At 44.1% G+C, this 14799-nt stretch overlaps 1 protein-coding gene across 5 annotated transcripts in view; it reads left to right on the forward strand.

Moving 5' to 3' along the window:
* Positions 1 to 14799, forward strand: part of DKKL1 (dickkopf like acrosomal protein 1) — a 1301767-nt gene that overhangs the window by 1217934 nt on the left and 69034 nt on the right. The window lies entirely within an intron of this gene.

Here is a 14799-nt window from a genome sequence, read left to right on the forward strand (position 1 = left end):
CATGCTTTTCTACCAGTTCTACTAAACTTGTAAGACGCGGCTGACTGTTGCGAATGCGGGTACTGTGAACGCTCACCTTGTTAGTTATGTAAACTGCGTACGCGAGCTCCATGCTGCGCTTCCTAATGGCGCCGGGGTCAAGTGTGTTCCTTTTTCTATCCGCTGTTTAGCGCATGCGCGTTGCTCTGCCCCGTTTTTTTTCCACTAAACTTTATTAGCGTTACTTAAACGTTGTGCTGGCAATGTGTGTGAATTCGACTGCCCGTCCTTACTATGTAATGCCTGACTGGTTTAAAGAATGTGTGAGAAACTTCATACAATGTTGTGTTTCATGTACACGGTAATTTTTACAATTCAGCAAAGATTTACGCACTACATCATAGATAGCATAAAAATTCTGTTCGATCGTTAAGCCCGTTGGGCTTCAAACTGTTCAAGTAATAAATCCAGTGGTTCTCTCTTTTGAGTAAGTTTTTTTTGTTACTTGTACCCTCTGTTTTAAGCACTGTTTCCAATATGCAAGCTCGCAATTGGCTTATGTGGTGCTGTTTTTCCTTGAAATGGACTGCCACCGTTGATTTTGTTGATTCTGTTCTTATATTGCTTTTATGTTCTGTGAGGCGCGTTTTTAGTTTGCGCTCAGTGTGGCCTACATACACTGCGAAAGGGCATTTCAACATATATATTGTATTCATTGTGTCGCATGTTCCATTAACTCTTAATGGTATTTGGAATCCTTTCATTGGATGGGATATGGCATTGCCCTTCATGATGTTATGGCAGCTACTACAGTTCATACATGGTGTAGTTCCACGATAAGTGCTTTTAGGAGGTCGCTCAATAGGATGCTTTAACATTTCTCCTAGGTTCTTTGCTCTCGTGAATGCGAACAGTGGTTCTTCTGAAAAGGTGCCTTTGAAATCCACTTCCAATTTCAAAACTTGCCAATGTTTTCTAATAATGTTCTTGAATTGGGTGCTTACATTTGAGTATTTACTCACACATGTGATTCTCTTGGTAGCCTCTTTTGTTTTGTTCGTTAATAGTTCATCTCTGGATGTTTGTTGTGCTCTAGTCAGTACTGGTTGTATCGTTCTTTCAGGGTATCCCCTGTCCTGGAACCTTTTTGCCATAATTGTCAGTTGCTCTTGACATTCTTGAGTTTGCGAGACCACTCTTCGTACCCTGAGGAACTGTGAAAATGGCAGATGTGTCTTCAAGGGTAAGGGGTGATGACTGTCAAATTTCAATAAGTTGTTTCTGTCGGTTGGCTTTCGATAGAGGTTGGTTTGAAACTGATTTTCACTTCTAGTGATTTCTACATCCAAAAACTGAATCTTGGTGGTGCTCATTTGCCACGTGAAGCTTATCCTTTCATTTCTGCTGTTCAATCTTTCCAATTCATTATGTAAAGTTTCCTCGTCGCCTTTCCAAATTAAAAAGATATCATCGATGAATCTTACATACATCGATAACTGGCTGGCCCATTCCTGACGTTGGTAAATATGCAGGTTTTCAAAATCAGTCATAAACAAATTGGCGTACGCCGGTGCGGCGCAATTACCCATGGATGTACCGCTCCGTTGAATGAACCATCGTTGTTGATGTTCAAAGTAACTATTCATCAGGGTAAACTCCATTAGTTCCATTAAAAATATTTGCAAATGTTGTTCATACGTGCTGTTCAATAAAGCTTTTTCAATAGCTTCCAGGCCTTCTTTATGTTTTATGGACGTATAGAGTGCCCTAACGTCGATGGTTACCATTGTTATTCGCTCTGATGTTGTCAGGCTATTCAATTTTCTCAAAAAGTCGGTAGTATCCTTTATGTATGAAGTCGATTTGAGCACTAGTGGTTGCAAATACTTATCAATGAACTTCCCCACTGGCTCGTGGAGACTGCCCTTCGTAGAAACTATCGGACGGCATGGTGGATTGTTCAAGTCTTTATGGACCTTGGGTACCATATATATGACTGGACTCTTTGGATTTTCTTGGGTTAAGTATTGTCTAGTTTTGTCTGTTATGGTTCCCATGTTTTGAGCTCTTGCTAGTATGTTGAACAAGGTTTTTCGGATTTCTTCCGTAGGGTTGTAATCAATTTTCATGTATAAGGTCTCATCCTCTATGTGCTCTTTAATCACTGTCTCATAATAGGATTTGTTCAAAATAACCATGGCCCCTCCCTTGTCAGCCTTTTGACACACAATTTTGTCATTTTTCGCCAGTGCTTGTATGGTGCCATATTCTTTGTTTGTCATATTCTTTTGTTTAGGAGTCTTCTTTGTGTTGACTTTTTCTATGTCTTGTTTACATAAGACTTCAAATAGGTCTATTGTTTTGTGGCTGATTGGTGGCATGTAAGTGCTTGTGGTTTTTAGTCCTCTTAGTTCATCTGGTTTCTCTTGCAAAGGTTCCGTGATGACGTTATCAAAAAAATGTCTGAGTCTTATTTTTCGCGTCAATTTGAATAAGCTCACCTCTAGTTCCAATTTATTAGTGCGGGCTGTGGGGACGAATGACATCCCTTTTTGTAGCGTATCTGTTTGAAATTTAGTCAACCTTTCATCTGATATGTTAATGACCAGGTTCTTACTTTCTAGTGACCTTTCTTGTTCTTGTTCTTCTTGGACGTGACTGTTCTCGTCTGTGGCGTCGTTTTGTCTATTTCTCTTGTTCTTTCTGAGTCCCCTCCGGGGTCTACTGTTTCTGTGGGGCCTCCTTCTAAAAAAGGACGCTGTTCGGTTGATGTGGATTACGATGAAGAAATAAATTCACATATACATAATCACAAGAAAAAAACGTTTGTATTATTTGAGCTGGAGATCCAGCAATCGTCTTGTGCCCGGGGTGAGAGGACTATGTTGTAATAGTCCTGCGACCATTGGATTATTCGAGTACACTCAGGGAGGAGAGTGATACCCATGGAGCACGGAGAACTTAGTTAAACTTATAGACTGTGCACATCCCAGATCTTTGAAGTGACACACTAACCAACCCCCCGAGGGAACGGAGCACGCCTAATTTGAAAATATGCAGTATGAAGAAATTACACATTCTACAGACATTAGAGCGGACACATTTGCTTTCACAGCAGAAGCTAGTGAAAGGATTTATTCTTTAATCGGCACTGAAAGTACAGAACATACGTTCGTGAAAAATAAAGAACAACAAATAAAACACTTGCTATACCTGACCAGAAAAGAGATAAACCAACGCCTGCACGCCAGCACTATGGTTAAATATCACAAAGCCCAAAGAATCCCACGAGGCCTTCGGATTTCCCTGCGGCCGTCCTTGTGCAAAAATTCAAAACCTTTTACAGAGCGGTGGTACGCTATACTAAACAAGTGCAGTTTAGACTTGATTTTATTAATCATCGAGGAATTGTCTAAGATATTAGTAGAACTGAAAACAGAAATAGACATCACCACGGAGGAATTAAAGAAAGCGGTATCTGAAGAAGAACTTAAGAACATCGTAGACGATATAAACAATCAGTTGGTTAAACACACACAAGAAATTAATGAACGAAAATTACGAAAATACAAGAGAGATACTTTAGACTACAAGTTACAGGAAGTGTACACGTGGGCTGAAGTATATGCCAGAAGACGCCAGAAAAAAACATACACCTCTCAAACGGATTCATCCTCTACGGACGAAGACAGACGACCCGGACGCCCAGAAAGAGGCAGGAAAATCCAAGAATCTTCCGCACAAGCAGGACCATCAACCGAACAGCGTCCTTTTTTAGAAGGAGGCCCCACAGAAACAGTAGACCCCGGAGGGGACTCAGAAAGAACAAGAGAAATAGACAAAACGACGCCACAGACGAGAACAGTCACGTCCAAGAAGAACAAGAACAAGAAAGGTCACTAGAAAGTAAGAACCTGGTCATTAACATATCAGATGAAAGGTTGACTAAATTTCAAACAGATACGCTACAAAAAGGGATGTCATTCGTCCCCACAGCCCGCACTAATAAATTGGAACTAGAGGTGAGCTTATTCAAATTGACGCGAAAAATAAGACTCAGACATTTTTTTGATAACGTCATCACGGAACCTTTGCAAGAGAAACCAGATGAACTAAGAGGACTAAAAACCACAAGCACTTACATGCCACCAATCAGCCACAAAACAATAGACCTATTTGAAGTCTTATGTAAACAAGACATAGAAAAAGTCAACACAAAGAAGACTCCTAAACAAAAGAATATGACAAACAAAGAATATGGCACCATACAAGCACTGGCGAAAAATGACAAAATTGTGTGTCAAAAGGCTGACAAGGGAGGGGCCATGGTTATTTTGAACAAATCTTATTATGAGACAGTGATTAAAGAGCACATAGAGGATGAGACCTTATACATGAAAATTGATTACAACCCTACGGAAGAAATCCAAAAAACCTTGTTCAACATACTATCAAGAGCTCAAAACATGGGAACCATAACAGACAAAACTAGACAATACTTAACCCAAGAAAATCCAAAGAGTCCAGTCATATATATGGTACCCAAGGTCCATAAAGACTTGAACAATCCACCATGCCGTCCGATAGTTTCTACGAAGGGCAGTCTCCACGAGCCAGTGGGGAAGTTCATTGATAAGTATTTGCAACCACTAGTGCTCAAATCGACTTCATACATAAAGGATACTACCGACTTTTTGAGAAAATTGAATAGCCTGACAACATCAGAGCGAATAACAATGGTAACCATCGACGTTAGGGCACTCTATACGTCCATACCACATAAAGAAGGCCTGGAAGCTATTGAAAAAGCTTTATTGAACAGCACGTATGAACAACATTTGCAAATATTTTTAATGGAACTAATGGAGTTTACCCTGATGAATAGTTACTTTGAACATCAACAACAATGGTTCATTCAACGGAGCGGTACATCCATGGGTAATTGCGCCGCACCGGCGTACGCCAATTTGTTTATGACTGATTTTGAAAACCTGCATATTTACCAACGTCAGGAATGGGCCAGCCAGTTATCGATGTATGTAAGATTCATCGATGATATCTTTTTAATTTGGAAAGGCGACGAGGAAACTTTACATAATGAATTGGAAAGATTGAACAGCAGAAATGAAAGGATAAGCTTCACGTGGCAAATGAGCACCACCAAGATTCAGTTTTTGGATGTAGAAATCACTAGAAGTGAAAATCAGTTTCAAACCAACCTCTATCGAAAGCCAACCGACAGAAACAACTTATTGAAATTTGACAGTCATCACCCCTTACCCTTGAAGACACATCTGCCATTTTCACAGTTCCTCAGGGTACGAAGAGTGGTCTCGCAAACTCAAGAATGTCAAGAGCAACTGACAATTATGGCAAAAAGGTTCCAGGACAGGGGATACCCTGAAAGAACGATACAACCAGCACTGACTAGAGCACAACAAACATCCAGAGATGAACTATTAACGAACAAAACAAAAGAGGCTACCAAGAGAATCACATGTGTGAGTAAATACTCAAATGTAAGCACCCAATTCAAGAACATTATTAGAAAACATTGGCAAGTTTTGAAATTGGAAGTGGATTTCAAAGGCACCTTTTCAGAAGAACCACTGTTCGCATTCACGAGAGCAAAGAACCTAGGAGAAATGTTAAAGCATCCTATTGAGCGACCTCCTAAAAGCACTTATCGTGGAACTACACCATGTATGAACTGTAGTAGCTGCCATAACATCATGAAGGGCAATGCCATATCCCATCCAATGAAAGGATTCCAAATACCATTAAGAGTTAATGGGACATGCGACACAATGAATACAATATATATGTTGAAATGCCCTTGTGGCGCAGTGTATGTAGGCCACACTGAGCGCAAACTAAAAACGCGCCTCACAGAACATAAAAGCAATATAAGAACAGAATCAACAAAATCAACGGTGGCAGTCCATTTCAAGGAAAAACAGCACCACATAAGCCAATTGCGAGCTTGCATATTGGAAACAGTGCTTAAAACAGAGGGTACAAGTAACAAAAAAAACTTACTCAAAAGAGAGAACCACTGGATTTATTACTTGAACAGTCTGAAGCCCAACGGGCTTAACGATCGAACAGAATTTTTATGCTATCTATGATGTAGTGCGTAAATCTTTGCTGAATTGTAAAAATTACCGTGTACATGAAACACAACATTGTATGAAGTTTCTCACACATTCTTTAAACCAGTCAGGCATTACATAGTAAGGACGGGCAGTCGAGTTCACACACATTGCCAGCACAACGTTTAAGTAACGCTAATAAAGTTTAGTGGAAAAAAAACGGGGCAGAGCAACGCGCATGCGCTAAACAGCGGATAGAAAAAGGAACACACTTGACCCCGGCGCCATTAGGAAGCGCAGCATGGAGCTCGCGTACGCAGTTTACATAACTAACAAGGTGAGCGTTCACAGTACCCGCATTCGCAACAGTCAGCCGCGTCTTACAAGTTTAGTAGAACTGGTAGAAAAGCATGCAAGCGATAGAGCGGCCAGGAACTGAGAACATGATAGTGCGTAGTTGAACGGCATATCAACATCGAAGTACGAGTTCAGCAGTAGCGTTACATTGTATCATTGAACGCCCAACTCATATTGAGTCAAGTTTGTAAAATGTTTTATGAGATAGCGGTCCAACGAGGTAATAACTATTAAACTATGTTGTGCATTGTTGAAACTTAATGCAGTTAATTACAATGGAAGATGGTAATGTTTAACATTGTGAATTATATGAAAGAACGCAGGCTAAAGCAAGTTTGTTTTGTTTAATTAACTTACAGATTTCCCTGATGAAGGTGCTAGATGCACCGAAATGCATTGGAAATAATCAATTTGGGAACTAAACAAATGATGTTACATGAAATATTGAATACGTGAACTTTCTGACAAATGTGGATTATGATGAAGAAATAAATTCACATATACATAATCACAAGAAAAAAACGTTTGTATTATTTGAGCTGGAGATCCAGCAATCGTCTTGTGCCCGGGGTGAGAGGACTATGTTGTAATAGTCCTGCGACCATTGGATTATTCGAGTACACTCAGGGAGGAGAGTGATACCCATGGAGCACGGAGAACTTAGTTAAACTTATAGACTGTGCACATCCCAGATCTTTGAAGTCATTGTAAACAAGACCAGAAGTAAACACAACTGGAAAAAATGGCTACAGTGCCTTAAGGCACTGCTAATTTTTTTTTGCTTGGTTTCTCTTTGTAATGGGGAAGGGGATGTTAGTGAATAGACGGAGCAAGCAGGTGTTTTCCCTGAATCACAGGTGCTGTGTGTGACTTCAGTGCTCATATGGGCGGGAACCAAGCTTCTATTCAGTCTGCTTGAAGGCAGCATGGCCTATATTATCGAGTACCAAGTCCACTTACTGGAGTAGTTTAACCATGTCACAGCTCTTAAGGGCATTTGGCAGTCAGACGGATGTTGAGCAAGGTCCCAGGGAGCCCTGGTTGTTGGTTCCATTTCTCAGACAGAGTGGCAGCCTGCCAGGTTTAGACATTGTGTTCCAGCTTGGTTCAAGATCGAATGCGTCATGGTTTGGCTTTATGGGAAATGGGTTGTGAATGATAGTCAGGGAAGGTCTTTTTAGAGTTTTTGTTGCCCATTTGCCCTTTGTGACTGTCTGCTAAGTGAGTTGCATGAAGGTTAATCTGGACTGGAGGATATTTTAATTGCTATCGCTCTGATTGATGTGGGCTGGTTTTTAGGTCTCGCCTAATGACGCAGCGCATGCGCTGCTCGCCTTTGCGAGATCTATTGTTGTCAGTTTCTTGGCCGAAGGGGGACAGGACATGTGCACGCTTGCGGAGGAGAGGAGTTGTGCACGCGTTTGCACATCTCCTGCCTGCGCTCGCGGTGTTTGAGCAGAACGCGCGCATGGCACGCATTCCCTCTCACGGCGACAGCTTGCACAGGAGTTGTGCACACGTATGCACATGTCCTGCCCCGCGCTTTCACACTCACAGCAACAGCTTGTTTCAGTATGCAGTGAACAAGAGAGGCGAAGAGACTGCTTTTCACTTAGGGCCAGATGTAGGTAATTCTATTTTACCGACTCATAAATACCGAATTTTACCGATTCGGTATTTATGAATTGGTAAAATAGAAGTACCGAGATGTAGGTAAATCCAGATGTGGATTTACCGAATCTGTAAAAGTCGGTATTTACCGATTCGGTAAATACCGACCGGTAATGCCCATTCATTCCTATGGGCTTTGAAGCCCATAGGAATGAATGGGCATTACCGAATCGGTAAATACCGAATTTCTCAAGGGTGCAGGGGGTGTCACTTTGACACCCTCTAGCACCCCCAAAACAGGTTCGGGTGCCATGTGGCAGGCATACCTGCCCTAAGGGCAGGTCTGCCTGTCATATGGCACAGGTGTGCATGCACACATGTGCATGCACACCGGAATCTGTATTTTACCATCAAATCGATTTTGATGGTAAAATACCAATTCTGTAATGCTTGTGGGACTCTGAAGAGTCCCACCTACATATCAAATTTACCGATTCTGTAAAATACCGAATCGGTAAATTTACCGATCTGTAAATTTACCGATTCTGTAAAAATCTGCCCCTACATCTCAAATTCCATTTACTGGTCGGTAACGGCCGAATTTGGCCGTTACCGACCGGTAAATGCCTACCTACATCTGGCCCTTAGTCCTTTACAAGTGAGGTGAGTGGTCTGTTTTAGTAACCTGGGAGCAGGTAAACAAGACTTGTCTTGTTTTTCAACAGTGTATGGTGTCTGGTAGCACTGGGTTCTCAAAACGTTTTTTTTTCCAGTGTGAGCTAAAGCGGCCCCTTGTGCTCGGATTGTATTAGTAAAGATTGGTCAGCTACACTTCTTGTGCTATCATTTTCAGTGAATTTTTCCATTACACTTTTGCTGAAGGAGGAGATAGTCTTTACTTTTATACAGTTCACTGACTAGGATTTGGCATTTGGTTTGGTCAGAAGAAAGTGAGTGAGGGAGCTGTTGAAGCGTTCTAGTCCTGGAGATGTTGTGAGAGCTCTGGGAGAGTGCTTAAAGATGTGATGTGGAGAGGAGAGGTCTTGTCTGGAGCCCAGGCTGCGATAGCCATTGAAAAGTAGTTTTATGTAGGAATCGTTACCAGTCCTCTTATGATGGCTATACATATGGAGAACTCTGCCACTAAACAAATGTGTGCTTCTCAGAAATTGAGAGATTTTATTGCCAAGCAGGCATCTGCATTAACAGTATCCATGGTTTGTGCCTTCTGCAAAAGTCAGATTTTATTTATTTTTCTTTATTTTCTTCTTTGCTACTAATGTACAGTATTACATTTTAAGACAGGCTTTCTTGTGGCAACTAAGAGCAATGCCTCAAGTGTAAAGGAAAAAAACTGCCTGTGGACCCTTTGTTCATCATATGTGTCTTTTCTATGTGGCCATGGTAGTTCCCCTTCTTGGGCAGCCTTTTGCTCTGTGCCAAACTTTCTTGTCAAACAAAATAATGTTCCTTATTGGCTCTAGGCCTCCGGTTTCTTCCGCCGTTGACAAAGAACCTGGCCTGTGTGCTGTGTTTACCATACAAGCAAACGGATTCTGTGTTTGATAGTCAAGACCTCTAAGTGCAAACGCGGCATGGGGCACTTGGAAACAAACAATATTTGCAATAAAATTGGTCTCGCATTTGCAAGAATTTAAGCTATTGACATTTACAGTGCCAACAGCTCAAAGTCTCGTAAATGCGAGACCTATTGCATTGCAAATGCTTGTTAATTGATAGCGTTTTTGAGAGGAAGGGAAACTTGAGCAACCATAGGGTAGAAGTAGCAGCTAATTGAAGGTAGCACTGTAGTAGTTAGCTGACCATTACAAATGTCAGCTGGTAAACTCGTGCGCACAGCAGGTCCGCTGAAGGTGTGCCAAAGGCCAGCGTGTCTGCGCCTGTCCCGCTCTAACGGGACCAGTGCCGGGACCCCTAGACCAGTGGCCAAAAAAAAGATATTCTGCTGACGTTCTGCTTTCGTTTCAGCCTAAATCTCCTTCAAAATGATGTCCCCCCACCAGGCTTGGAAACTGTCAAACGTCACTGCTCCCTCTGTATATTTGCACTGGATGGAAAGGAGGTGGGCAGAACTAATATCTGTAAAACCACTATGGAACATAGGAATTATTAACTGTAGATGGCTCCTATGTAATTGGGAAAAGAACGGGCCCTTGCAAATCGGATACTAAACCCAAGCAAGGAGATTACTTATTGGGAAATCGCAAAACACCGGGCACAGTGTATATCTGAAAATGGCATCTCAACTCTAGACTAGATTGAAATATCTATACTGAAAACACCAATACTAGTACACAATATAAGTTTTTTTTTTTTTAATAAACTTTTATTGTTAAGTGAGGCTACATACACAGCAGTGTGCCTACAACCATATCAGGCCGGCAGCGATACACATGCATTGATAAGGTGGTACATGTGGTAACATTGAGTACAATGGGAGCATAATGGTCTCGGTCAACAACACAGCAGTATTTCAGGAGTCAGCTCGTGACAGGGTCAGCACAAGTTCGTAAATAGTCAGACAACAATATACGGGGACATGTCTTCTGAGGCGGTGGGTGTGTAACTAGAGCCGTTATGACAGTTATGTTAGATGCAAAACACAGGACCGCTACCATACAAAGCCACACCCTCCAAGAGGAGTGGTGACACAGTTCTAAACCATGGCAGCTTAGACAAGAGTAAATGCAAATCAGTGACACAATTCCACGACATCAAGTAATTACAATAACTCAGATCTGTCACCCTACAGAATCCGCCAGATTCACTGCATCGATGATCGAGTGGATACACTTATGTCTGGGTGGACAACATTGGTAGGGGTAATAGGCTCCCCACCATTCCCTGCTCCATTCCTTCTTACAGCCCCATCATCTATTCCGAATCCGTTGTCAGGATCTCATCAACCACCACAGCTCCCTCCGTCCCTTGTGAAGCAGTCAGGAGAAGGTATGTCTGCAGAGGACCCCAAATGTCAGCTGGTCTAGACATCAAAGGCAGCAATTCAGAGAAAATTCCATACTGTTCCTGGCAATATAACATATCTCGCAACCAGTCTTTAAATTTAGGGGCCCTACCCCGCCCCCATCTGCAGGCCAGGTGTCGCCTCGCCAGCAACAGTGCGACATTAGTGTATTTTCTGACATTCCTCGCTATGTGCGCTGTATAGCCCAGTAGGAACAGTGTTGGATCCAATTCCAGTGTAGTGCCTAGCATAAGGGAGAGGCCCTCGCAAACATGCAACCAATATTCCTGCACCTGCATGCAAGTCCATGCCAGGTGGAGGAAGTCCGCCCCTCCTTGTCCACATCTCTCACATCTATCTGAGTCAGCCAAGCCGAATCTGACTTTCCTAGCGGGCGTGTAATACAGCCGATGGAGGAACTTGTAGTGTATAATTTTGAAGCGACAGCCAGACATCACCTCACCAGTTAGGTTACAGCAGTATTCCCATTGGTCATCTGTGACGTCTCTGCCCAGGTCTTGGGACCAGTGCACTCTAGCCGTGCTCTCCACGACCGGCAGTTCCGTCCGAAGGGTTTTATATATATTGGAGACTAGATGTGCACCATCCGTGCTACTCAGCACAACCGTAAGCGGAGCTACACTGGGGGGTTCCCAAGGGTATTCCGGTAGGATGGTTTTCAGGCCCTCTCGCAACCGTAGGAAATAAAACAACTCCAGGTGCGTAGGCGCTTCGTCACCAAAAAAATGTTCCCGAGAGCGAAAGATCCCGTCCTGGAATAGATCGCCCCATGTCTGGATTCTCAAACGACGACACATGTTCCGAAACCCCAGTTCCTGAAAAAGCGCCATCTGTGGGTGATAAGTCAACGGCAATTTTGCTGTATAAAGCAGCTGGGCCTGTAAACGTTTCCCAATCCTATGCCATGCGTCCATTGTACAAGAGACCGTATTTGCCTGCATTTCCAACACAGAGCTGGGGGCATGAATCACCCCAGAGAGTGGCAGTGGGTGGGCAATCCAGTCCTCCGCCGCAATCTGTGGCATAAAGGCAGCAGGTTTCACCCAGTTGTACAGGTAGTGTGCCTGCGCACTCAGGTAATAAAGTTCGAAATCAGGGATATCGAACCCTCCCATATGATAGGGTTGTGTCATGACGGCCCACCGAAGACGCGCTTGTTTGCCCCCCCATACCAGTCTTATAAGTTCGGAGCGCAGTGTTTTGAAGAAAAAAGCACCAGGGTGGTAGGGTATATTGAGGAACATATATAGAAAACGCGGCAGAACCACCATCTTTATGAGGGAAACTCTAGACGCCAAGGATAAAGGTAGTTTAATCCATCGGGTCACCGAGTCTGCTAGTTTAGTTATAGCCACTCCATAGTTCATCCGCAATGTGTCTCCCTTGTCTCTCGAGATTTGTATCCCTAGGTAACGCAGCTCCGAGGAACACCACTCGAGGGGGTAATCGAGTGGGAATTCCGACATGGCTGGCGTTAGGGGGAGAAATTGGGACTTACTCCAGTTGATAGATACGCCAGACAGGCCTCCGAAGGCGACAAATTCCCGCAGCAACGTATTCAAGGTGACTTGGGGCTCTTTGACGTATAACGTGACATCGTCAGCATACAATGAAATAGAGAGTTGTCGTTGAAAGCAGTTAAAGGCGCTGGCTTTATGCAGTTGCCGAATGCGACAGGCCAGTGGCTCAATCGCAATGGCGAAGAGCAGGGGGGATAAAGGGCATCCCTGACGGGTACCCCTCGTTATTGCAAATGTGCCCGTTAGGACTCCATTCGCCAGTACTCTTGCCTTCGGAGCCGTGTAGAGTAGACGCACCCAATTCACAAAGATCGGGGGAAATCCCATCTTCTGCAGCACCGTAAATAAGAACCCCCATTCTACGGAGTCGAAGGCTTTCGATGCGTCTAAAAAGACAGCAGCGAGCGGTATCTCAGGGCTAACCGTTTGTATCAGGGAGAAGACAGTGCGGAGGTTGTGCGAGGTAGCCCTCGTAGGAACAAATCCTGATTGATCTGGCAATATGAGTGTGGTCATGAGTAGCGAGAGCCTCGTAGCGAGCACTTTGGCTAAAATTTTGGCATCGCAATTTAATAGCGACAAGGGCCGATACGAGTCGCATTGTGTGGCGTCTTTACCCGGCTTAAGTAATGATGTGATTACAGCCTCTCTCATGGATCTCGGCAGGACACCCTCATCCAAAGCGTTGTCGAACACCTCCCGTAAGACAGGCGCCATAATATCAACATAACATTTGTAAAATTCCGCGGGAAGCCCATCTTGCCCAGGTGCCTTCCCATTGCCCAAGGACATTATGGCGTCTCTCACTTCGTCTATCTCAAGTGGGGCTCCCAGGAACTGTCGATGGGTATCGCTCAGCCAACAGAGTGCAACATCCCCCAAAAAATCATCCAGGCCAAGGGCCCCAGACGTCCGAGACGTATAAAGTCCTTACACACCATACCGTCAGCCGTGTGCAATTCCAAGATGGTGTTCGAGCCACGCGCCACGCGGATTACCGTGGCCAGTGCTCTACCTGGTCTACCTCCCTCATTGTATGCGCGGGCCCTCCAGTATTTACCCTTAAACTGCACCTCTCTGTGCGCCTCCGCTTCGTATTCCGATAATTTGGCCCTAAATTCTGTCTGCGCTGCTCCTGGAACCCCCTCACCATATCTCTCTCGAGTGTCCGCAGGCTGTCCTCCAACCTCCGGAGTGTACGCTGTATGTCTCTCAGTACCCCAGAGCTTTTAGCGATGCACCACCCCCTAACTGTAACTTTGAAGGCCTCCCAGACCGTTTCCACACTATCCACAGTATCCTTATTACGAGGAAAGAATTCTGCTATATCCTCCCTGAGCTCCTCCCGGAATACCGAGTCTATCAGAATGTTAGGGTACAATCGCCAAGGTGGGCGTGGTTTATTAAATCCGGGCATGTCAATAGTCAGTAGGACTGGGCAGTGGTCTGAGTGTGTCCTAGGCAGATGTTGCGCAGTCAGGACATGTGGTGCTAAACCCCTTGATACAAGAATATAATCTATTCTAGCCCAGGTACCAGTGTATGAGGTGAAGTGTGTGCCATCAAGCGTATCCGGATGTACGTGTCTCCACGCATCAACCAGCCCCTCCTCATCTATGATCCCTCGAAGGACCCCCCTCGCCCCAGGGTGATACGACGAACAGCCATCTGCCCTGTCCAGTCTTGGGAGCAAAGCCACATTAAAGTCACCACCCCATATTAAATGAGCGGAACCCACATCCATCACTATCCCCCAGAGTGCAGTGAAAAAATGAGGGTCATCAACATTAGGAGCATAACAGTTGGCAATAGTGAGTGTTTCCCCCCCCAATCTCCCCCACAATACCACATACCTCCCCTCCTTATCGATACATTGACCCAGGAGCGTGAACGGAAGTGCGCGATGCACTAGGATAGCAGTACCTCTGGCATACGAGGAATAATTCGAGAAAATCCTTACACCCGCCCATCTCCTTCCGAAAGCGGAGGCGACAGAGTGGGGTTGTGAGTTTCCTGTAGCATAACTACCTGTACATCATGTCTATCCCAATATGCCACCAATTGTCTGCATTTACGTGTGTCCTTAAGCCCCCGCACATTCCATGACAAAAAAGTACATTTATTAATTTCCCCTGGTCCCATAAACGTATGCTGTGTACAGATTTACGAAGGTGTCCTGCAAAAGACCAATTAACCACAAAGTGTAAGTGCTTCTGCCCGTACCAATCCATCT

Source organism: Lissotriton helveticus, chromosome 7, assembly GCF_964261635.1.
Source record: "Lissotriton helveticus chromosome 7, aLisHel1.1, whole genome shotgun sequence".
Lineage (NCBI taxonomy): Eukaryota > Metazoa > Chordata > Amphibia > Caudata > Salamandridae > Lissotriton > Lissotriton helveticus.